This window comes from Vanessa atalanta, chromosome 19 (genome assembly GCF_905147765.1).
Source record: "Vanessa atalanta chromosome 19, ilVanAtal1.2, whole genome shotgun sequence".
NCBI classification, from domain to species: Eukaryota; Metazoa; Arthropoda; class Insecta; order Lepidoptera; family Nymphalidae; genus Vanessa; species Vanessa atalanta.
The window spans coordinates 3,252,316-3,278,614 of NC_061889.1; the positions used below are offsets into that span (position 1 = coordinate 3,252,316).

General features: G+C 30.5%; 1 long non-coding RNA gene across 1 annotated transcript in view; it reads right to left on the minus strand.

Moving 5' to 3' along the window:
• Positions 1 to 26,299, minus strand: part of LOC125071519 — a 60,938-nt gene that overhangs the window by 18,555 nt on the left and 16,084 nt on the right. The window contains exon 2 of the long non-coding RNA XR_007119923.1: positions 7,487 to 7,519. This is a non-coding gene — a long non-coding RNA (uncharacterized LOC125071519). The remainder of the gene's footprint in view (positions 1 to 7,486; positions 7,520 to 26,299) is intronic.

Genomic DNA, 26,299 nt, shown 5'->3' on the forward strand with positions numbered 1-26,299 from the left:
GATATCAAACTGGTTTCTCTACCGTGAAGCTCGGGATTTCTTTAACGCGAATTTTTCAAAACTCAGAAACATATTTTTTGTATATTACTTTATGTTTTGACGAAATATCTTTTAAAAATATTACTTACGGAAAATGATAACACATTTTTTTTTTTATTTCAGTAGGGGATTTCTTTAATGTTAAGACAAGAAATAATATGTCTTGTTTCGATGGTATAATTAAATTCATTAAAATTGCCACACTCTGACTGCATTACATCAAAGCGCCCGTCATAAGATATATGGTGGGTACTTGCACTGCAGCGCCGTAAATCACATTCGAAGATCTTTCGTCCTTTTCTGACACGTCTTTGTTTCATACATCCATCGTCTTCGCACACACGATTATACAGACGTCCGACGTCTCGATTACAACTGAATATTATGAATCAATATTGTGAGATTTACATCTCGAATTATGTAAGATAAAAATCCTTTTCACTAGAGTTGAGGCTTTATCTACGATAATCAATAGAAAATACCCAAATCCAACCTATTAAATACGCATAATGTTATTTATTGTACATTTGTAACTTCAAATTAAATATTTTATTTATGTCAGAAACAGTAATTATTATTAAAAAAATAATAAGATGCGGTAGGTACGAATTGAAACATACATATAATAATTTATTCCTAATATTTTCAGTTACTTTTTTATGGCATAGGTTGGCACTTTGCAGACGAGCCTATGAGCCACCTGATGGTAAGTGGTGTATATACTTGAAAAAGTAATAAGTTTAATAAGAATAATTTTAAAAAAGCTTTAATTTATTCCAAAATAAATTATTCCAGGGCAAAATTTCAGCTCAATCGGTTGAGTAGAACTGGTTTAGCTTAGTTGCAAGATTTGACCTACACTTACTAACAAGTTAATAAAAAACTTCTAACCAGTTGAATTGATGACGCAAAAATCTTAAACAATAAACATTAGACCTGTTAAAGGGGTAAACAATGACTTCAAAATTAATAAGTAAACCATAATATTATACGAAAAAAAAATCGAGATACTCTAAAGTATCAAAATTGGTTAATCTAAAAAGCCCTGTGTTCTTTTATATTATATTTCAGTAAAAACCGGTAAATATAAAAGTGACTTGAGCTAATTTACGTGTATATAATTTAACTATCTATTTTACATGGATGCTGTAACTGCTAATTTTTTCTCATCTGATAACGTATCGACGTCTCCCGCATTAAGACGTAGAGTTAAAAACATTTAGAGTTGTACAATGGCTTTAATAACAAAATTCTAATTTTTTTTAGTAATACCATATTAAAATTAAAATATTATTTCTCTTAAAACCTGTTACGTATAGAATATTTTGTTTGTTAATAGTTGTACCTAATTTATGTATCTATTTCAAACGTCACATCAAAACCTGTGTAAGACTGATATAAATTCAATGGAATTCTTATCATTCAATCATACCGAATATTTAAGTAGCAAGAAATGAATTGGAACGAATGTTTTTCATTAATATCTAAATAGTGAGTAATCTTAGTCGTATACTTTTACTCATATAAAAGAAAAGTCATATAAAAAAAAAGTTTAATTAAATTCTATAAAATAAACTTGGTAAGCCTTAAAATTGCATTTATTACAATTTATTTGAAAGCCAATTTTTTATATGTCTAAAGATTCACAAATTATCGCATTTAAAGTGTGAAAATTTCGCATAAATTATCAAGGAAAAACATTAATCAAAAGCTAATATAATGGCACGTCAGCACTAATAGAATATTGCGCCTGCGCACGTCGTCTGAACGTAATGAAAAAATAATTTAGCAAGATTTATAGCTTACTCAGACCCACGCAAATTGCCGCCAGTTTGGGACGTTTAACTTAAGTATTGCCTGCGCTTGCGCACTTCGATGTTAATTTAAAACAAGAAAAATGCATAAATGATACATGAAAATTAACGAATAAATTAGTTCGCATGTCCGTTGTAGCATACCCTTTTATTATGACTATAAAAAATGCAAGAATATATGATAGTCCACGATTAATGAGTACTATTAATCTCTGTAATTAAAAACAAGAATTTTTAAACTATATAAAAATAATCAACATTGTTATTATTAAACGTATAAAGTTAAAAATAGTATTATAAACTACTTCAAAAACTTAAAAATTAAATTCCGATATATGTATATTATTCTTGTATGTACGTTTATCTATTATACATTTGGAAAGTAATCTTATGTTATATAATTTGGCAGACTAAGAGTAACTGGGACATATGTCTTAGTCCATAAATGACATAATCTTAAAACAATTCGTCAAGTCACGGTCCTAACAAACTTCTGGACTTTATAAATAGTGAGACAATCGAATAATTGAATTAGATTTTATCATTAAATACTGATTAACAATTGTCTGGATGTATTATGTCGGTTTAAGTGCATGACGGTTGATATTATCTTCACATTGCATTTCTCAAACATATTGAGAATTCTATGGAAGGTATTTCTGTCACACAAATACATTTTAATATATTTAAATTTAAATCGGATTGTGTTAGTTATATATAGGGTATATTTTTACCCGCGTTTTTACTGGGTCATTTGCACTCATCCATCGAATCGAATCAGCAAAAATAATATAATATTATCAGTATTATATTTGAGGACTTTGTGCTGAACATTAAACCTACAATTCTGATATGTATTGTTTTAAGCATCATAAAAAGTTATCTAATTAATACAGACAACCATGAAACAGTACAAACAAGAAGGCTTCTAAGGAAGTACATTCTACATCTGTAAATCAACACTCGGCCACATCTGGATCTGAGTACCTTTACACATGTTATCGTTATCTTAATCAACATCGGCCTCAGAGCGCGATACTTAAAAGTGTTAAACGAAAAACGTTTAAAAATGTAAGACGACATCGCGGGCGGGCACTAACTGGTTTCACTTATATCAAAGTTTTTGGGATACGTCGATCGAAGGCGATTTTAATAAATACAGGTTCGAGAAATTCAAATAAGTGACGTGCAAGTTTACGAGGTAACATTAACTCGTATTTGATCGATACTCGATACATGGAATCTGTCTCGGTATTATATTATTAGTGTATAATCATAATTATATAGTTCATAATTGTGAAGATATATTTAACCCAATTATATTTATTTTTTCCGGTATATCTGTACAATAATCGTTTCAGAATATGTAATAGCTCTTGCATTTTAAATGTGCGGTGCCATATATGTATGTACGCGGTATTATCAAAAAAAATCAAAATCAAAATATACTTTATTCAAGTAGGCTTTTACAAGCACTTTTGAATCGTCATTTAACAAACTATTTAAAGTAAAGCTACCACCGGTTCGGAATGTAGATTGTACCGAGAAAATTATATTTAAGATATGAAGAAAAAACAATAACTAATCAGTTACTTTGGAGAAGACTCCTGAGAATTAAGAAGCTTCGGCTGCGATCACGATGTTTCAGCCAATGTGCCATCTACTTTACAATATACGGCTTTCGTATCGACATAATTGACATCAGCTGACATATATGTTCTTTAAAAATTTAAAAAAATGCGTTCCAAAATTGAGCAAAGAGTTCCGATATATTTACATAATTTAATAAATATGAAGAACCTAAATATAAAAATTTAATGTAAGTATGTTAAGGATATAATTTTTAGCAATTTCAAAAATATCAATGCTTGTAAAAAATATAAAAGTCGTTTAGTACAAGGAAGCATAAATAATAAACGGTTGTGTCAAAAGACAAACAATAAAACATGACACACGACATATTTTCACTTCGAGAAAAATGCATTCGACAGCAAAAAGTAAATACCATTGCACAAACATAAACATTTTACAAATCACAATAATTTAAACCTTACGACTTACAAGATAGGAATTAAATCAGCCGCACATTAATCTAAGTAACTTGTCCCTAAATGTATGTCTCTGTACATTTATCATTCCCACGCCATCGGTCGTTATGCAAATAAAACCACATTAGGCCGATCAATTAAGTTATTCCGTTTGTTCTGAACCGCCTATTGTAATTACAGAGTATTTCATTTTAACAGCTTCAAATATTTTTTTGTTTGGAAAAGAATGCTGACAAGTGTATAGACCACCCGAATGTACTCAGCCTGCATTGACTGAATCAATGGAAAACTTAAGGTCCAAAAAACCTCTTTGGCGATTCAACGGGATGCGACGAAACACAATATTGAAAAACAATAAATCGCTTATTTCAGATTATGGCAAAGCTAGACAACAACTACTGATTTTTTTATGTGCTAAACTTGTGCTCTGTGGTTTAGGAAAACATTGTTTGGAAACATGCATAAATGTGCATGTGAATTTTAATTAGTCTATGGTAAGAGGTGACGCTATAGACGACCAATGAGCGTTTAGTATTTAATCAAATTATTAAATCTGTTTATGAAATCATATTTCATCTATTTATTGAGGCGTCAAAAAATTTAATTGAGAGTTAAATATGTTATCCAGAGATAGCTCCAAAAATCTCTAATATAACTGGTTTGCCAATATGATGAAAAGACTTGCGTTTAATTTATAATTTTATTCATACTTAAACTTATTAATTTCTAATAAGCTCTTTCTGCAATAAAAGATAATTTAATAATTATATCGTATATTATATTGACTTTGAAATTAAAATCTATTTGTGTATTACTAACGAATTTAGAATTTAATAATCGTAAAAGAGAAATGGATGATCATCCAAAGACGTATGTAAAATTTTCTTACTTCCGCCATACAAGTGATAAAGCCAATTAAACAACAATTTCAACCCGTTGCGGCGACACACGGTCATTATGGCCCAGGCGCGGGCCCAAATCCGCCGTAATTGCCCGTCCGCGGTACCCGATACATAACTCCCTAACCCTAACTTAAACTGCGGTGACCGGTTTGACCCATTGTTTTAGGGTTGGCTAAATTTAAATTATCTTCAAAACATACTCAGATAGTAAATATATTGAAAATTTAGGTGAAATTTTGATTATTATTATTATTACATGCTTAAAAATAATAATTTAAGTGAATACTTTTAAAAAAACTTCTGTCATGCAAATTATAATTGCAACAACAATAAAATTGAAATAAAGAATAATCTTATTTATAAATTCATAGAAAAAGGTTTTTTTAATCGAAATGGTCAAGATGGTGGAACGCGTTAATCTTAACCGAAAAAAGGAGGTTCAAACATCAGTGAATTACCATGAGCTTAATTTGTGTTTATATTAAATCTCATACTTTTCGGTGAAAGAAAACATCGTGCAGGTTGCACAATATTTGCACGAATTATTAGTCACTTTTTGACTTCAATTAAATACTCGTAAAAACTTGAATCAAACAAAGTGACAGCCCTAGCAAATATTCCCATTGTTTTCCAAGCCACAAAATAAGCCATTTCTGACCGCCCCTTGAAAGGGGATGTCGATATCCAATTGAAACCGCATGATTGTGACCATTCCGCTTTATGATGTAGACCTTAATATCTGTGATGGATGTATTGACTCGTTTCCGTATGCCATGTGTCTTTTATACCATGGTCAGTATAAGAGGGTTAAATTGTATTGCTTTAAAGATAAATGATCAACAATAGAATTTTAATACCGATGTTTAATAATACAAATTCAAACTTGTAAGAATTAAAAAGTATATGAGTAATTCACGCTCGGTTGAACTTAATTAAATTATTTAGAGTTGTTTTTATTTTATTATTATATTATTTATATAGTTTTTTTTAAACAATTTTTGTTCCGAGTGGACAGCAATTTATGCATAATATTTGCAAAACACATTTTGTTTATGTATTGAAATATAAATTCCATGATCATCACCATCACCCGCGTACCCTTGTCCCATTTAATTTGGGGTGAGCAAAAATCCGTAAGTGTAATATCCTTTATTACTATCCCTTGTTCTTCGTTGTTATATTAAAAATCGATAAAACTAGCTAAACCTGCAGCTTCGCCCGCGTGAATTCATTTTACAAACGCCTCGTAAACAAGTTCGTGAACAACTTTACTATCTACATCTCTACAACTACCCCCTTGAAGGGTAAAAAAGTAACCTATATTCGTTCCTCCTTTAACATATCATATACATATCATCAAATTTGGTTCAGCGGTTAAAGCGTAACATACAAACAAACATAACATACATTTATAATATTGGTATACGATTATATTACAAATTTAAACGAAACTAAACAAACCTGCTAAATTTCTTTGGCCGGTTCTTATCTACTTAGAACCTCTCTGAATATGATTTACTCTAAATGTAATGGTTGTTAATTGAATTGAATAAATAATTTTGAGTTTGTCATATCTTCAACTACTCGATTTTACAAGTTTCATCCCCCAAACTCACTCAGCAGCACGGGGTTTGTGCAAACCCGCCTGGGTAGGTACCAACCACTCAACAGATATTCTACCGCCCAACGGTCTAGTTAGTAGTTTTGTGTTTCGGTTTGAAAGGTGAGTGAGCGAGTGTAATTTCAGTATAGCCATAATTGTTATTAGTTTTATTTAAATTATTCTTATCTACGGTTTTGTCTGTCATTTCTATAATCCAAAATTTGGTTAACAAATATATCATGTTGGCAATATCCGGGGTATACATACATAGTTTATATTTGTACTTCCCTAAATCAAATTCTAATACGAAATCCGTCGGATTAGTGCGGAACACAAATATTTGTTCGCTTCGAGATTAAAATATTAGAGTGGACAGCGCTGTTTATTCTGTTGGACGTTTGAATTTGTATTATGTGGCCTTCGCTTTTGTTTGCTTAATTATTAAAAATAAACATAATTAAAAATGTCTTCTATGCATATATTAAACGAGTAAATGATTTTTTTTTTATTGTATATGTAAGAAAAATATTATACCAATATATATTGTCTTTGAGTTATGTTGGTGGGTAAGTCGTAGATTCAAATCCAGGAGTGTATGATTATGTTTTGACATATAAATGTATGTTTACAATGAATCTTGTGATAATAGTAATAACAAGGTATGATAAGTAGCGCGTGTCAAGCGGCAGTATTAAGGCAGTATGAGCTTCTGATCATTATTCCACCAGAAGAGCCTCTGTCCTGTAGCTCAACTGATTATTTATTATATATTTTTGAACTCATCTAAACTTTTTTTGGTTTTAATATAGTTATGATTTCATATAGTTTTTATTGTTATATTATATTATTAGTATTTTGTCATGTTGTCCGTGCATTTAGTGAAACTTATATTTAATTTTTATCCGTATATAGTGTGCCTGCTTGATTTATTACCAGAGACAATCACAATTTCATTTTAAAGATATATATTTTTAAATACGATATATTTGCAATATTAATATGAGTCTACATTAGAAGTCGTAGAATAATATAGTATGTTATATTTTAATAATAATAATAATCAAACTATATTGCTGTTACCTGTCCGACCAACACAGCGCCTCATCTCGATACCTGTAAAATCAATAATAATTATTAAAATAAATTTATCGAAATTATATACAAGTGCGCGCCCCGGCTTTGCACCGGTGCAATTTATTAATAAAGAAAACGATGTATCATAAGTATACTTTATACTCTATAGTGCTCAGGAATAAGTATAATACCAGTAGTGTTCTACCAGAGATTTTTCTTTTAAAATTGGATCATTCCACGACATTTTCGATTGTGAACGGCAAACGAAGGAAATATTACGGGACAATGTGTGTACATGTATAGGAAATATCTGACGCAGAACAAACAAAAGAAACCACGGAAACTCCCAGCCACTGGATATTATTTTGAAAACTTAATCCAATAACGCTTATTACCTGATCTTCATCCGTAAAAGCTTGCCGTTGCCACTACACCAATGAGCTGTAATTTTTATACCAATCTAATGGCAACAAGGAACTTGACAGACGCCTGTGCGATCAATTCGTATTTTTTTTCAAGATCACTTACAATTTTTTAACCCATGTACTTTTTATGAGCTTAGAATAAATCTGAGTAAGTTATCATGAATACGCAAAACCGTAGCTACAAGTCGGTTTAAATATACAACCTAAGTAAATAAAGAGTAAAAAAAAACGGCGCCCGAGCGCTGATATCTCATAAGAGTTGAGTGTTGAATTAAAAAAGCAAACTCAATAAGGCATGAGATGAGCGATAATGGAGATATTGAAATAATATTCTGTATTCTAACTTAAAGATAACTACGACAATTCCGTTCGCACCTGACACGGATATTATTAACTGGAAATGACAAATGCAATTATAAATAAATATGGACATCGGTGTATGTTTGAGAATAATAGACTTCGACTTCATTTACATATCATTGAAAGATGACGTATTTCCATTCATGGAACCAATTCTACTGAAAAATTGACAGTTTATCGCAATCGAATCGAAACGTAAACGTTGCCGTTCAGCCGTGTGTTTCAGCCTATTCAAGAAAAACTATACAGTTACGGTTTGGTCAAAGTTGGATCTAAGATCTAAAACTTTGCCTTCAGCTACAAATAGTGGCATCTTCTAAACCGAAACACAAAAAAGATCTGCGCTAATAGGGTGTATAATAAATTATTTCTCTGTGTTACTTATAATAATTACTAATATAAAACACCAATTATCAATACAATATTATACAGTCACCTTCAATTAAAAATGATTACCTTTAAATGATTCCTCAACCGAATTTATTATTAATTTAAAATTCATATTATAATATTATTCACAGTTTATAAACAAACGTTCATTAAAACAACCACTTCCAATAAACCTTATCTTTAGATCCGTGACCTAGGCCATTTTCGAAGTCTACGACCTCCCGGGCCGTAAATGAATAATTCAGAACTCAGTGCTGGCTACAGCGTGGCTACATTATTAATAACTAAACGCATTACCGCGCTTCGCGTATGTAGGGCCAGTACCGGTCAAGATGCCGAGTGATATATTATTATATGACTTTTATTGCTGACTAGTGATCTGCAATGCGATTCTGTAAGAATTCACTTAGTATCTCACTCGTGAAATGTCGACAACTACGGTCATATATTTTGATACGTGTATCCTTTAATTGTATAATTGCTCGTCAATATAGCTATCAGATTCTGTCAGTTTACGTTCGTGTTATACGGAGTTACGATTTTCTACATACATCTACTGACGTGGTTTCGACTCGTGGCTTACAAAAAATATTAATATTATTTTTCTGAAATAGTTAAAGTATTTTGTTATTTATAAATCGTAATATAAATAGAGATTCTTTTTGGATTTATTGCAGAAAAAAAATAATTTAAATTTTTCAAAATTACATTCGAAATATTCTTAAGAGAACCTTCATATTTTACTCAAATAATTGTTTCATTGAGGGAGGTTGAAGATCCTGCGACCTTAAGTAGCAAAACCTAACCATAAATTTCATATGGCAAACTGTATAAAACAAGCGCTTATAGTCCAAACTATAAGTTCGTCCACAGCTTACCCCGCAGGTGAAGTAGGGGGAGGAGATAGGTACCTTGTCTTCTTCTATACCCCTGAGAACGTATATGCAAATTTCATGATGATCGGAAGAAGAGTTAGGATGTGAAAGCGTAACAAACAAACCAACTCATTTTCTATAAACAATTTTATTCGGACTTGTTGATTTACTCTGTATATTAAAAAAAAATAATGATACAACGAATTCGATCAAGAACTATCAAAAAATCAATTATGTATTTATGCTATTTGGTTCCATTGTATTATCATAATTACTGTATTAAATATCGCACGTCAAGCAGTACGTTTTTTTTAATTCAATTTATGGTCGAATTCGGTATTAAGTTTTAAAATGGTTTCTTACAGAATAAGGCTGGACATGAATTTTTTTTTCTTTAAAATGAATTAATAACGTAAACCAAAATAACGTTGGTTTGTACGTGAAAAGTGTTTTTTTATTTCTATGAAAACAAAATATTTCTGTCATAAAACTATATTTTTAATAACGTGCAAAATATATAATATATACACATTTAATATGAATATATAGAATCATATAATAGTAACTGCTCAGGAAATCCTTACAATGTGGAATAAAAGGTTGTTGCTATGTTTCAAAGCCGATAAGAGTAAGTTCTGTTCAAATGCTAACCAACCTTTCACGTAAAGCTAAGCCTAAACATTTAGAAAGATTGTCGTAAGTTCAATGTAATGAATACATTTAACTGGGTTACTCTTTAATGTCCTTATTACAATTTCAATGCGTCTTTTCCATAAGTAACTAAAATTTCCTTCTTAATTTGTAAACGTTGTTTATAGTAAAATAGTTTTTATAAATTAATGAATTGTGTTCATAATTATACATTTTGTGAATATATATAAAAAAAAGAAACAAAAACATAGAGCAATCATTTTATGATTAATTTAAATTACTTGATAACGAATAAATTCCCCGAAAACGCGAAACTGTTAAGCTAATTACGAAATCTGTGACGTTTATGTTCCCAGTCGGATGCAACAACGTCATCGCGTTTTGAATTTAAATTTTCTAATTTGGAACGCATTCGGCGCTCTCAGCACGCGTTTGCGCATAAAATTACAATCACACACATCCTTACTTAGCGAAATGGCTGTTATAGCGGCTTGTGATATGACGAACGATTATACAATACATTATTGTTATATAAAACATTTAAAAGTGGACTACTTTAAATAAAATGAAGTAGTTTTTTGTTGTAAAATTATTCATATGACTTATCCCCATAATATTAAAAAGTAATACTATAATATTATTTTATATTTGTATTATTATTCGAAAAAGATATATTTTCCTAATAAAAAATACAAAAACATGTTACTTTAATATTTTAAATTCGCTTTGTTAGGTATTAAGCTGAATGTTTTGTTCCTTCGATTATCCCTCCCTTGTTTTCGTCATTAAATCTCCTACGAACATAACTATTTCATAGTGTTAGGGCAAAGCATGTCACGTGTGTTTTATGACGACAAGTTCGCTCGTTTGAAACTTCTAATCATAGAAGTTCAAAGAAACTTTGACAAATGTAAATTTGATATTTTAGTTGATAACTTTCGAAAGCGTCTTCAAAACAATTGCGATATTGTTTTCATCAACCACAAAATAAAAATAAAAATACTCATAGTAACTGCTATGACCTAAGCTTAATATGACGTTTTTCGAACATATTTCTATGAACTTTGAAACAAAAGTTAATAGCACACAGGAAAAAATGTTGCACCACTGAATAATTTCCAAAAAACATTGAATGTTCAAGTTAAAATTGATGGCAACATTAGCATGTCAACAAAACGTTCAGAAGCGTTAAAATAAGGAAATAAAATGCAAAATGACAGGACGCGGGTGTTGACAATAGCGGAGAACTCGTCGAACGCCGTTTCTAAACTAAATTCGATTACGTTTTATGACGTTCGAACTTTGAATGTTCATGTTCTACGTTTAAATAGATGATATTAGTTGTTTATTTAAATTTATACGTTACAATTTACACATTAAAAATATATAGTATTTTATATTTGAATATGTACATTAATATTTTGAATTGCTGATATAAAAGCTGAAGGGATTTTATAATGTATAATATAGTTAGCTGGAACGGAACAAAATCCACGTGGTAGAAGAGAAACTATGATTCACTATACATTACACAACAATTGTTGTACTCAAATAAAAATAAAGCATGACAAGTCATGGTTAAACACGTTTTACTTAAATAATCACCCCAATTGCAACTCGAAAATATTTAAAGTCTAACGCCATTGTGGTTTCGCAATATGTAGGAAGAATTGCCATTTTATGATAACATCAACGCTAGCGAAGATTATTATTGTTCGACGTATTTCATTTCGGGAATTTACGCCCTATTCGATGTTGTTTTATTAAAATTTTCTACAGAGTGTAAGCATGTGCGCGATATTGCCGCTATTTATACACACCTCAATTTATAAATATCGGTACCCCTTGTTTTTTAACCAGGGATATTTATTTGCGAATTTCTTCTTAAAATATCTCCTGTTCGTTTTGATATTTTAAGTTACATTTTGTAACTTACTAATTTCATTTAATAAATTAAATTTATATGTTAAATGTATAGTTTTGTTTACTTGGTGAGACAGTGTATTGATTTATATTATTATTATATATGACTTGATCGATTTAATTTAATTCTAGTTTTAAAAAAATATATCAAAATTAACTTTAGTCAAGTTGGCTCTAGTCTAAATGTAGATTCTATAGAAACCGGTGAGCGATTAAATTATCACTTTTTAATATGTAATTGCAATTAATAGTAAATATTATTCTACTTAATATTCAACGACTTATAAATACTATGCCTTTTTATCATCTATAAATTTTTTATTGAATAATATAAGCATTTTTCGTGAGCGGTATTAACGTCATCTCTATTTCCAAAACTGTAATATAGTAAATAATTGACCACGACCACCTCGGTCGTGTTCAATTATTTTACCGTCAAACATTGATACCTACTTTTTATGAACAGTATATTATTTATATTTATAGTATCATAGTTAATGCTTGTATATGTTTTTGTATAATTATAATATTGTATTATAGTTAAGATTAACGTTAGTTAATTTATTTAAAACTTTATTGCATGCAGTGCTTATGTATAATAATAAGCTTATAATTTTGTTTTTGTAATTAAACACATTTTTTAAAAATAAATCAATGATTCTGTGAATATCTGTCTTTAAGTACACTTAACGTAGACACAGATGATTATTTCTTAGATCATAGAATTGCCAGCTCATTGACCATATAAGCTAAACTTAATATTATGGTGTCAATATCTTAGGGGGAAAAGATTACTTAAGTATAAACAATCTGTCTGCTTTTCTACTAAAAAATACACACACATATCGAACTTCTCATGAGGTCATCAAATAAATAAAAATTATGTTTATATTTTTGTAATTAGCATTAGCATATAATAGTTATTATACCTAAAATTTTTGTAATAGTCGAATATCTGTTTTTTTTTATTTGTCGTTTAGCCTACGGCAATAAAAGATATTTTACACTAACATATGGACCAAATCTTAATATTATAAATTCGAATGTAATGTATCTATCTGTGTGTTGCTCTTTAACGGCCAAGCCACTCAACCTAATTTGGTTAAAGTCTTTTTTTGCCTAGCACCTGACTACTCCTAAAATGCTAGAGAAGCCACGGGCGGCCTCTAGTTTACATACAAAATTAAAAAAAAGGCTTTCGTTTGGGAAGGCGGTGATGATAATTTACCTCTTCGTTTTTATAAAAACTTATCAGTAATTATTTTATACTTTTTACTGAAAAAAAAAGCATGATCAATATTTTTTTATCGTTGCAAATTTACAAAAAAATACTTATTTACATAGATTCGGTAGTGTAAAAAAGTATGAAATGTTTGCAATCTGCTCTTAACTATCTGTAGTTCCTATTTTATTAGTAATAAGAATCATATTTGAATACAATATTGTGCGTCTATAGGGATGCAGACACGTTCTAATATCGGGAGCGTTCGCGTCGCGCATACAGATAGGATATTACAGTAATTTGTCGGAGAGGGCGCCACCCGCCAGCGAGTTCTTATTTCAAATCTTCAACGCACTGCCTGCTTTGGTTGTGTTATTTAAGGTTTTATTAAAATTCCGAGAAGTATTGTAAGTTACGTAGTATAACCAAATTGTTAAGAATATAATTAAGTTGTTTGTTTTCTTTCAAGGTTATATCTGTTATACAAGGTTATACTATAAACTTTTGACAGCCTCGTTAGTTATTAACTAGCTTATAGGGCTGTCAAGTCGGACGTCCTAGGTTCATGCCCCGAGTCGAATAAAAAAAAGTTACTTACTTTTCGGTCTGTCGAGAAAATCTAACAGCCTAAGTTTTGAAAACACAGTTCCGTGCTATCCTTTGTGTGTAAAGCAGTTGGTCTTAAAGCTGTACATCGATCCGAAGTTGGTCACCAATCCGATTCATACGATTATGAGAGTAACGGGGTTCGCGTACACATTTGCGCACTAGTAGTAGTAGCTAGAATCCATAGACAATTGGCGTCTCACCAGGTCAGATAGACATAATCATCATCACATTGTAGCATCTAAGCTAAATAAAATGAAGCATGAGCTTGACACTGGCAACATTAATTTAACTCATTCGTATAGAATATTTTGACACATACTGTTCCTTAAAATTAAAAAAAATCTAACAAATATTTAATACCCATTTACTATAGTAAAATTAATTTAAAGCAGATAAGAGAGATGACAATACATTATTAAATCCCAGTAACATAGACACACACAAATACATGAACTCTACGTTAAACTATATAATGAAATCCTCCTTTGTTAACCGTTTCTGTTTCTGGTACGTTTGTATATTTCTCTGGTTAGGATATATCTACAAAGTATAAAGTTGTTTATCGCCCTCTGTACGCTTAGATCTTTTAAACTACGCGACAAATTTTAATTCAGTTTCTATCAACTAACAGAGCGATTCAATATTTTACACGTATAATACATGCATATTATTTTACACAAAAGATAAAAATTTCATCTTTCCGAGAATTTTTCTTTTCATATATAGACCCGATATTGTACCCGTGTGAAACCGGGTTGAGTAGCTAGTAATGTATATACTCATAGAAAGATTTAAATATATAATCGCGAGCTACAATAATTATAAACAGATACACGTATAAATTAATTGTTTAGTGATTGATGCAATTCGTTTATTCAAAACAATATGTAACTTTATAAGCTAATGCATTATAAAGCAACACATCCTAGACTTCCACAGTAACCGAAGACGTCGATGCGAAAACAATCCCGACTAAATATTCACTCGTTAATAAAGCAAACAATGCGACTCTTGTGTTGTATATGATTACAGAGGAAAGCAATTAGCGAATTATCTTAACAGCAGATAAGCTAAGATAAACATAGATACCTGACACCTTGTTAGCCGAGCTGAACCTTTCCGTGATGGAGTACTGGCTTTACGAGGTATTAATACCATGTCTAGAGCTCTTTATGTATCTAACCTCTTTGGTAAAAACTTTTTATATACTGTTTTCATCAGTGTAAAGATTCTAGATTCAAATCTGAGCAAGTACCGTATTTATGGGCTTACGTTTATAATTATTCTCGTAAGAAAACGGTATACGGTTAATACCAATTCTATTAACAAATTGACAGTTCGCAAATCGAAAAGTAATCGTAAAACAGCAGTGGTGAATCCACATATGGCACAATTTCGTTGAAATTAGATATATGTAGGTTTCCTCACGATGTTTTCTTTCACCGCCGAGCACGACATGAAATATAGACACAAATTAAGGACATGAAAATTCAGTGGTACTTGTCTGGGTTTGAACCCGCAATCATCGGTTATGATATACGTGTTCTGACCACTAGGCCATCTCGGCTCTCAGTTCAGCCAGTAGTCGGTCAATAAGTTGCGGTTCGAACAAAGTTAGATCGGAATATAATCGGATTGTTATAGTTACTGATATAAATAAGCAATATTGGTTACGATTAAGCTGAGGTTTATTTTTTGAGGAAAAGTCGAAGTTAGATCTGAATAGAATCGGGTCATTTCCGTTATAAGTTTTGCGCCATACATTCTGCCTTTGTGTGTAAAGCAGTCGCCACCGCAGATAAAACAAATCTGCGAATGAGTCAATATCGGTTAAGTTAGGTTAGGTTTTATTTTTTTAAATAAAAAAATAAATATATAAATAAAACCTAACCCAACCCAAACTATATTCACGCATTTGATGTTTATTTTTTGCTGCGATGGCGTTAATCCGTATGTACCCAAAATTATTTATATTGTAAATAATGGAAGCATCGTGTTGCAATAAGTTGTAATACCTCTAGAGGAATCAATGCCTAGAAGCGAAACATTAACAGTTGATTACTATTTATTTATTATGAATTCATACTGGCTAATCTTTTTGAGGTCTGAAAATGATTCTACCGCAAAACATTTTTTTTAATTTTTTTTAGTGGATCGTAATCTAGGCTGTAATGCCAAGATGTGGTTGACCATGAGCGAGCAATCCTATTAGATAAGGATTTACACCAGTTTAAAATGCATTTGAGTTGTAAGTGCTCGGAAATGCAGATACAGGCAGGCAGTGCAGGAATACTACAATTTGCAGCGTTTGCGAAGTGATTTAGTCCTGATGTTAGGAATTTTGACCAAATGTTGATAACATCCTAAAGTACTGTAGTGGGATAACCTCCTTATTCAGATTACATCACGCAGATGGTATCAAAGTTTGAAGGCGAAGTCTTTATTTCGTAAAACAGCGTAAAACTTGCTTATATTAGTTGTCAAAAAATCTAGATCTTGAAGAATCACGAGAAGTTGCATATGTTTGTTTTTTTTTTTTTAAATAATATATAACAGAATCATAAAACAATTAATAATCAAAAAAGTATTTATATTTAGAATCATTTATAATAACGAAATGTTCCTTTCAGCTATTATATAAAAAATAAAATAAATTATTTATTGGTTAATTTCATATGTGGAATTCACTAGAATCTAGTACTCACTGATCTTAAATTTTTAATTTATATCTTTTTTAATATACATAAATACAAATAAATCAATTATTGAAACAAGTAATAAAATCCAGGATAATCACAAAACTGTTCAAGTACAGTAAAATATTTATATACACTAAATGAACTGTTCAAAAAACTAGTAACATTTATTTATTTACAGTAAACTTAAGATGTATAGATTATTCTTATTACGAAATTCAAACAAGCGTATAATAGTTGAAGCAATCACAATATGGCGCTAAATCCTTGATCAGAAACAAAGCATTGGGCAACATTATCGCTCGGGTTGCCATTCGATCTGCGCCTGCGCCGCAATCAATAATTTTCTATCAATGACCGCACCAACCGCTTATTAGTATGGAAAAAACAATAACTATACGTAAGATTATAGACGCAACACACGACTAGACTATAAAGATATACCATTACTATATTAATTAAACAATATTTTTTATTCAACATTTTATATTCTAGTTAACAATAATGAAAATAGAACATTTTTCAATTTCATTTATACATGGCACATACAATGTAGATCATTGGCTAAATTAAAAACCTAACATTAAAAAAAAAAACTCTTCATTTTAGTTTTTTTACTAGTTGTAGACAACAACATTTCAAGAAGCAAAACCAAAATAACATGAAATATAATTACGACAGACATTCCGTTAAGTGGCGTCATTAAAGTATTAATAAATTTTATATACTAAAGATAATCGGACCATAAACATTCATTGCTTTAGAGAATGGCAGTTATGACATGCTATGAATTTATGCAGTGACCGTCCATCAATAATTTTATATCACCACTGTAATATGATGGCAAATTCATACGCGCCATGTTTGCTATTTAAAACACGGTGTTGTTTAATGACTTGGAATAAAAAATATATTAATTTTTATGTGTTAATAATATTTGTTGAGGGTTAATTGTATTTTAGATACATATACGACATATTCTTATTCAGTAATTAGTTGTAAGTAGTATTAATTACGAGAACAATTTTAAATCTCAAAATCATTAAAGTTCCTATCACATTTAATAATCGTAATGTTTTAATAAGATTGAACGGAACTTTATATTATCATTATATATACATTCCTAAATTGGCAGAATATTTTACGGTCACCTAACATAAACATCTCTACATATAATTTTTATACCCTACTTGACGTTTACAAGACGTTTGGTGAATAAGTATAAAAATCTTAAGAATAAAAGACACTATTATAGTTTAGTCAAGTTTGACTAGTGACACACTTTTGAATGATGTAATTTCCAAGTTAATACCACTCATTCGTCCGATAATTGTCATTGTCAAGTAACCTTGAGTTGTTTTTCGATTTTAAGGGTGAACGAGCCGAATTAATTACAGAAACAAAGGATATAAGGTTCGTGGTTGAAAGTGCATTGACTTTGAGCAAAGTAAATTTTACCAGTGCAATGGGCTGACGTGGGCAAATGTCCATAGGCATGGGTGACACTATCGGTTAAAACAGCTGATCTATAACAGTAAATTAAGGTACATTTCTTTATGTTCCTAACTAAAAAAAACACCCTATATATGTAAAACTTCTACCAGATAAGGTTTTTGTATGTAACACATGGAAGACAAAGTCTGCCAATGGTTTTATTGTAAAAATAACAAATCAATATATGCATTATTTATTAAACACCTGGAACTGTATTTGAAACATTGTTAGTTTAAGAAACTGGAGACAGGCCTATCTTATGCACACGAAGTGCCCGGGTGGATGAAGTAACTGACGATCTCCCCTCCCACCAACAAAGATAAGGCACTTCACCGATGGTCCTAGACATGACTCGGTACGGCGCCCGACAAAGCACTTCACCCGGATTTTTTGTAATCAACCTGGATTTAGACGGTTTGGCTGTAAAGTTACCAGTGGTAAATTTTAAATATTACATATATATTATGTATAACAAAATAAGACTTTTAGATCTAATTTGCCCAATGATCAAAAAAAAAAAACAAAACAAAAAAATAATCAAAATCGTAATTCACATTTAGTATTCATTTACTATAAAATAACTTTTCCAATTTGTTTTTAAGATTATACTTGAATATTACTGAAACTTATTTATCATCTATAAATTAGTAAATATATTGTTCATTGATTTTGCTTTTGTTCGATATTCAAATATTATTAACAAACAAAATGAACAAAATAAATGCATCGACCGATCCTCGTTATTTCTTACCTACCTAACAAGTTTCCTTTGTAGTGTAAAATCATAGATACAATTCTCATAATCCGCTGCGCGCATAACCTTTCACACCTAGTCTTAGCAGTCAGCATGCCAATGGACGCGATTGTACATTTTAACATGTTCATTGAGTTTTGAGCGCGAGTATACATTCGATTGAGTTAATTTCTGTACATTTTTTAAATATGTTAAATACGTCGTTCTTACGTTATTTTTTTTTAACAAGTACCTATGTCGAAGCTTGGCACTTTAAGCGAATCAATTTGATAAAGTTGAAAATTGAGGAAGTGTAACGTCCCCTTAAATTATATGGGAGTGTATTTCTTTTTCTTTATAATAAATTCATGCCATACTCTGTGTCACAGTAGCCTTTATCTGCGATGACGGATTGCATAACCAGAACAGTTTAATGTTTAAGAAGAAATCCAAATCTGTAAGTGTTGTCCTACTGGCCACCGAAGTTTTCAAAGAAACACTACGTAAACACTAGTGCAGATCTATTCTCTCAATATCAAAATCCAATGTGATGATGTGATCACGAATGAATCTTATAAACTAGCCACTGACAAGGCTAACAATATAAGTCTGTTAAAGAGTACTAATAAAGAAAACCAAATATTAAAATCCCTTTAATATTAAGACTTGCTTTTGAACACAAAATATTCAAAAATAATAAACGAAATTTTTCGGCACTTTATAAATATCTAACATTAAATATTTTTCATAAGCTAGTTCTTTATTTATCACGGCATTCTAACGTTACCACGTTCTCATACCTACAGATCCCATCCGTTAACCCAACAGCATTGAAAATAAACCGATAAATTCACACCAATCATAAGTAATCACATAACGTATGCAATAATTGTAGTAATAATGACACGTAGTACGAAATGGGCAGTCGTTACTAGTCTGACTCACGCTTAACTACGAATAAATACAACCGAAAACACACTTTATTTCCATGATAATACGTTCGAAATGATCTTAAATGGATTAATAGTGCTGTGGCTTACCGTACAATAACGGTAATAAGTATTTTCACACGAACATATGGCGACATTTCCCAGTATTTTTCGGTATTATTGTAAAGAATATTATGGTGTTAATGTGTCGGCCAAAGATCGCGAGAGTTCGCTAGAAATTTTGTTATTTTAACGTTTTATGTTAAGAACTGGTAATAAAATAAGAAATAATATTTCGAAAATCAAAATTAAATAATTAATTTTAAGTACCTATTTTATTTCTGTGCGAAATAATTCTTAGTATTTATGTGTAACGGTGCATTAATATAATGTTCTTTGCCATGTTTTATTATAAAAAAAAAATCAATTATCTTATTAAATTACACGAGGTCATTATTGGTACAGTTTCTATATAATTACTTAAATCATTTATCATTTGTAATTTATAATGCCGTGATCAGCTGATAAATGATTCTATATGTATACTTGGCCATTTATTTAATATTCCCTTACATTTTTTAAATACAAAACATCTGTTTCAGAAGCTTCACTTTTATAAACTAACCAATATCCGTTTTATAATTGCAATTACTTGTGTTTAATTTTAATTATAATTCATTTTTTGAAATGACCAAGTTGCTTTATTTTACGGCGTGCTTAATTTTATTAATTAACGGTGCACTCCTGACGATCGACTACGGCAGCCCATCTCAAGGGAGACTGGCAAGTTACACAGGATATATAAGAGTGCGCAATTCTGTGCGCAAACCCAGGAACTATTTCTCTATTCCCTTTCTCTCATAATGACATGAGATCACAATTCCTACACGATCGGAAGGAGTAACTTGCTATTCATCACAAGAGTGTACACACTTCTAACTTCCAGAATCCATTAACGCCCAAGAATTATTTGGCAGAAACATTTTTGAATGACCTACCATGGGGTTTGTATATCAGGACCTCGACATTTTTTATTTTATGACATATAAGTAGGCGGAATGGCAAATGGGCCAACTGGTGGTAAGTAGTCACCACTGTTTCATATATTAATCAGCTCTCATATCGTGCGTTACAAACCTTGGGACTGTCAGAGTAAACTATGTTTAGACACTTGTGCCTGTCACGCTCGCTGGTTACACACCTTCCAAACCATGGTAAATATTACTGTTTGGCAGCAAGTTTGTAGTATGTGATGGTACTTACCCAGGTGGGCTTGCACCCAGCCCAAGCCCTAGCTCCATTCACTAATCTACGGACTTATATACAACCACTGGACCAACGAAGCAGTCATCGCTTTATAATAATAAGGATATCTGTTCATACAATTTATATGTTAAGACTTAATGTACTTGTTAAAAATAAAGCTAAGTGCAGATGAGACGAGGAAAAAGTATTCATTAACACTAACAGCCTCCGACACTCGTTAACAGACTCTTGTCATAGTCAGTTCATGTAATGATAATAAGAACACATCTCAGTCATAATTTAATACTCATATTTGTTTTTTAAAACCTATTTAAGATTAAACTCGTCACTTCAAACATTGAAGTCATTAACAGATACATTAAAACGTTCACATCATAACGCGAACTGTTCGTTTATCATACAAACAATCGCCCATCACACATTCTTTACTATACGCTTGTGTGAAACTAGCTTAAAATAATAATTACGCGAAATCAGATCTTGTTGTTATGTGTCATAAATGTCACAATCGCATGATTTGGAATAGACAGGTGGAGCAATAAGAGCAATATGATATCGATAATCAATACGAAACTACGCATATAAGGTGCGTATACACGACGGTATTTTTAGACGTTCAAAACGCCCATAATGCTCGCACTGGGGCTATAGTCGTAAAATAATATTCCATAATACATTATAATAGTCACCATCCCGGGTAATGTTCGTAAGTATTGGAATTACAGGGCGGCGTTCGGGGTCTTGTGAGGCGCTTGTTGCATTTTACAAGCGATTGCGGCTTACAAGAAAAATATAAAACTTCAATCTCTATAAAAGTAAAAGAGTGCAATATTAAAAATATATAAAACTACCAATAAGTATTTTTTCATCATAATAAATCATTCCTTAGCTTTTTTGTAACGAATAAGCCTAAATTATCAGCATAAAAATCCAGGAAATAAACAAATAACTATAAATATATTTGAAACATTTTTTTTTTAAATATATTAAACAATGTATAGCTGTATTATGCCGTGTTTCATTTTATTACCATAAAACGCTCCCGCTTATGCACATTCACCCCACACGCACATCTGATCTCATCGCAGCATTTGATTGGCTGCGGGTGGCGAAATTGTCCGATGATGATGATTCGATTCATTTCGATGACAGATTATTTTTCAAATTTAGAACTAAATCGTTTTTGAATCGAAATGGAAGCAATTTCTCGCTATAAAGAGTTTCAATACAGATAAAAAAAATATATAACTGTAGTAAGAACGATTGCTACTAATTTTGTTTTTAAAGATTGCTTTCTTTCCGTATTAAACATTATAACGCTCGTAATTTATAAAATAATAAAATCAAATTCCATCCAAACCAAATAGTTAAATAACACTTAAAAATATACAGTAATATTTTGGCATAATGTTGAAACACTTCGTATCTATTTTAAAAAAAAAAACATCACAGTCATAAAGATAAAACAAATTATATTAATTAAGTATCAATACAAAAAAAAACAGTAGCGACCCAACAATAAAAACACATTTCCAAACGGATTTTTAATATAAATTTTGATATGTCTTATCTTTAACAAATCGACGAAAACGCCACTTACGGCGGTTCTTAAAAAGGCCTAATTACCATCACAATCTGAACGCATAAAGTACTGGCTGTAGTAATTAACTATAGCATACTCCTTGTTAGCTTATCCGAGAGATAACAGACAAGATAATAAATAAGGCGAATCAGATACATATGGAATACTACTTTAAATATTCAAATCGTAAATTCAACTGATACATTATAAAGGCGTAAATAACGATTTATTGGATTACATTTATATATATAATTAATCAAATTAAACTATATGTTATTAATTATTATCAGTTGATAGAATGAGTTAATGACTAATAAATTAATGTGATATGGTAATAAGATTTTGTCGAGAGAATATTTATAAAATAGTGGATATAGTGGAACATATTAAGATAACCGTCAGGAGTTATATAAAAATCCAAATTAAATACAACAAGAAGTCATCAATTTTACTCTCTCTTGAAGTGTAGAAAAAAAGAGTGTTATTAAATAAAATAAAAACTCCGTAACAATTCCACAGAAAGGCAAAGACTCTTCTTAAGGAATAGAAATAGAGCTTATTCTACCTCATTGCTCTATTACGTTTAAACGATAATATTTGGCAAAAAAACAACCAGCAAATGCAAGTTTCCCCACGGAGTATTTCGCCAGTCGAGCACGAAATAATTTATAACCTGAATTTGGCACAATAAAACTCCGTAGTGTTTGTCCAAATTTCATCCCATGATCTTCAATTCGATCTTTTTAATCCACTGAACAATCCCGGCTCTTACAAGTCAAGTTACATATATTTTTAAGCGTTAAATTCGAAAGAAGTCAAGGTGGATTACATGTCATAAAATAAATACTTTAAGTCATTCAATATCCATTACAATCCAATATAGGTATCATGTTCGTTCATAAATCAAATGCAAAGGAGCTTAATAAACCAAGCCTAAGTGAGACGTCAGAAGCGATATTAAAGAACAAATAACAGGACACAGATTTAAACAAATAAAGTACACGGTTCGCCGCGACACTCACAGCGTGAATCCAAACCTTACTTATGTCCTCTCCTTACTTATATTGTTTCTGCGGTTTACCGGCAGGCGGCGTGCGATATGTCAAAATTTTGACAGCTAACCTCAATATTATTGGCGGGATTTAATATTGATATATTATCTGTATTTTAAAGTTTAAAAATTGGTATCATTTGCTTAAAGGTCGAGTTTCGATATAAGTAATTATTTAATAAAATCAATAATATTAACAAATAAATAAATATATTACTATATACTATAATATATAACTATATATATTACATTGCTAACTGACTATCAAATGCCATTTTAGGCTTTTATTTCTAATGTAAACTTCGTTTTGAAATCTAGTGCTTCTAAAAGTGTACCAAGAAAGGATTTTAATATCAATATTTAGCAAGTTTTTTTTTAGATTTTAAAGATTGCAACACCATTTCATTTTCGAACTTGGTAGATTCTACCAAGAAAAAATATATGGTCATCAAGTGTTCGATTTTTGATAAAGTTTCGCGTCGCATTATTCGGACTAAAGTATCATATATTTTATGTAATTGTTCTTTGAGAAATAAAGTATATTAGACCGATGTATTTTTCACCTTCGCCTAGCGAAGCTTCGTTGGTTTAATCTTATCGGGTAATCTAAAAATATATTCAACAACTTTTTTATCTGTTAATGGATAAATATAATTTATTTTAGCTTTATTTATTACCAAATCAAAATTCGGATTTTTTCTGTGATAAAGAAGCATACAAACAAAATACAAAGATGGCCCAGAAGCTATAACACATGGAGATAACTTGTGCAAACAGCTTACAAAGTGAATGATAAAATCTTAATATCTCATTTAAAAGGTGTACCGTGTTTCTATAGATTAGAATAGAACCCATCTCAAAATGTGGGTATCCAAAAAACTGACTGACTGAAGTCATCAACAGAGCGAATTCGTAAGCTAAAAACTACCAAAATGATGGCTGGGAAATAGTCCACTACTATAATGACTACCAAGGGGGATTGGCATCGCAATCAAAAAATCAAATTATACTTTATTCAAGTAGGTGTTTTTTTATACTTAAAAACCAAAACTTGTCATTGAAAATTAACAAGCAATAGTAATATTAATTCTAGTTGAAAAATCTTTCTTTAAAACAAAATTATTGTATGTTAAATAATAAAAATGCTGCACAAAAGGACTACTTATAGAGCGTTAAAATTAAAAAAAAAAGTTATTAATAGCCACTAATTATTTCAGTAAATTAAGAGAAAAAACATAATGAAAGATCAATTATACTGTGCACATCAAACTACAATTTTATGTACATATGCTGAAACATCCATTATCATAAACGTCAGCTAATTGTAATCCACAGCTGGACATAGGTCTCTTCCGAGGTTCCCGGAGAGAACAATGAAGACGTTATATAACCTAAAATTCCGTCCGACGATTGTCATCTCGAGTTCTATTAAAACTTTACGTTGTAATAAATGTATACCCCCACAGACCATACGTAATTCGACCAAAATAGACTAATACCCTAAAAATATTTCATAATGATATTAGCGAAATTATAGGATAGTTCAATCTAGACTTATTTATTGGTAGTAGTTTATTTTTCTTACCCAATCTCTTAATTTACATAGTATAGTTTTCACATTAATTTACGTGTAATAAATGTATAGACACTACATAGTGGTGATTCAAATCAAAATCTACTTTTTTCAAAAGGGCTCTCGTAATTTTACATAAACTAGTTCGGAATGTAGATTTTACCAAGAAGAACCATCAAGAAACTCAGTAGTTACTCTTCTTTGACAATCGGTTACATAGATTATTAAATAAAATAATTGAACTAACTTGACCAATTCCACACCTTTTTTCATATATATTATAAAGAGTATTTTTTTAAATGTGATGGAAATTTATTAATTGCCAAAGCTAAGCTTCTGAGCAATTTTATTATACTACCTTCCACCAATATGAACATTGAAGCTCCAAACGTAAAATATATAATAATAGGTATACTACTAAATAATTATAAAAAACAATATCAATATATTGAACCAGCTTTAAATTTAATTTATTGTTAAGTTAAAAAAATAAAATAAAAAAAAAATTAATAATATAACAAAGAAGGAATCGTGTATCGTTAATTATAAATAACAGAAAAATATATGAATTAATAAAAAATATTAAAAAAAAAAACAATTTTAAAACGAACGAAGTAGCATGATAAAAGCTAGTTCTAAGTAATTTGTGAATGAGACGCAATCGAGACACCGCTCGTTATGTGTTGAAGTTAATTAATGGTGGGATTCGTTTTGCTTGTATTTTGTTTGTTTTAATGAAAGTGTAGCGAGATATCGCCACGCGACGATGCTTTATGTGGTTTTGATGGTAATTTAACTGTTCGGCAGATGTCTTTTACTGAGAAATGGGTAATTAATACTTGTATTTATTTTCTGTTAATGAAAATGAAGCAACAATATATTTATAATACTATTGATACTAAATCCGATACGAGTTCTACGAGGTTAGTGTTTAAAAATTAATATGTCATTAGAGTAAAAGTTGGTAAAAACCAGCATAGGTTTGAGGTTCAAACATTCACATTTTGAATAAAAGGTTATTAAAGCTTATTTCACTATGT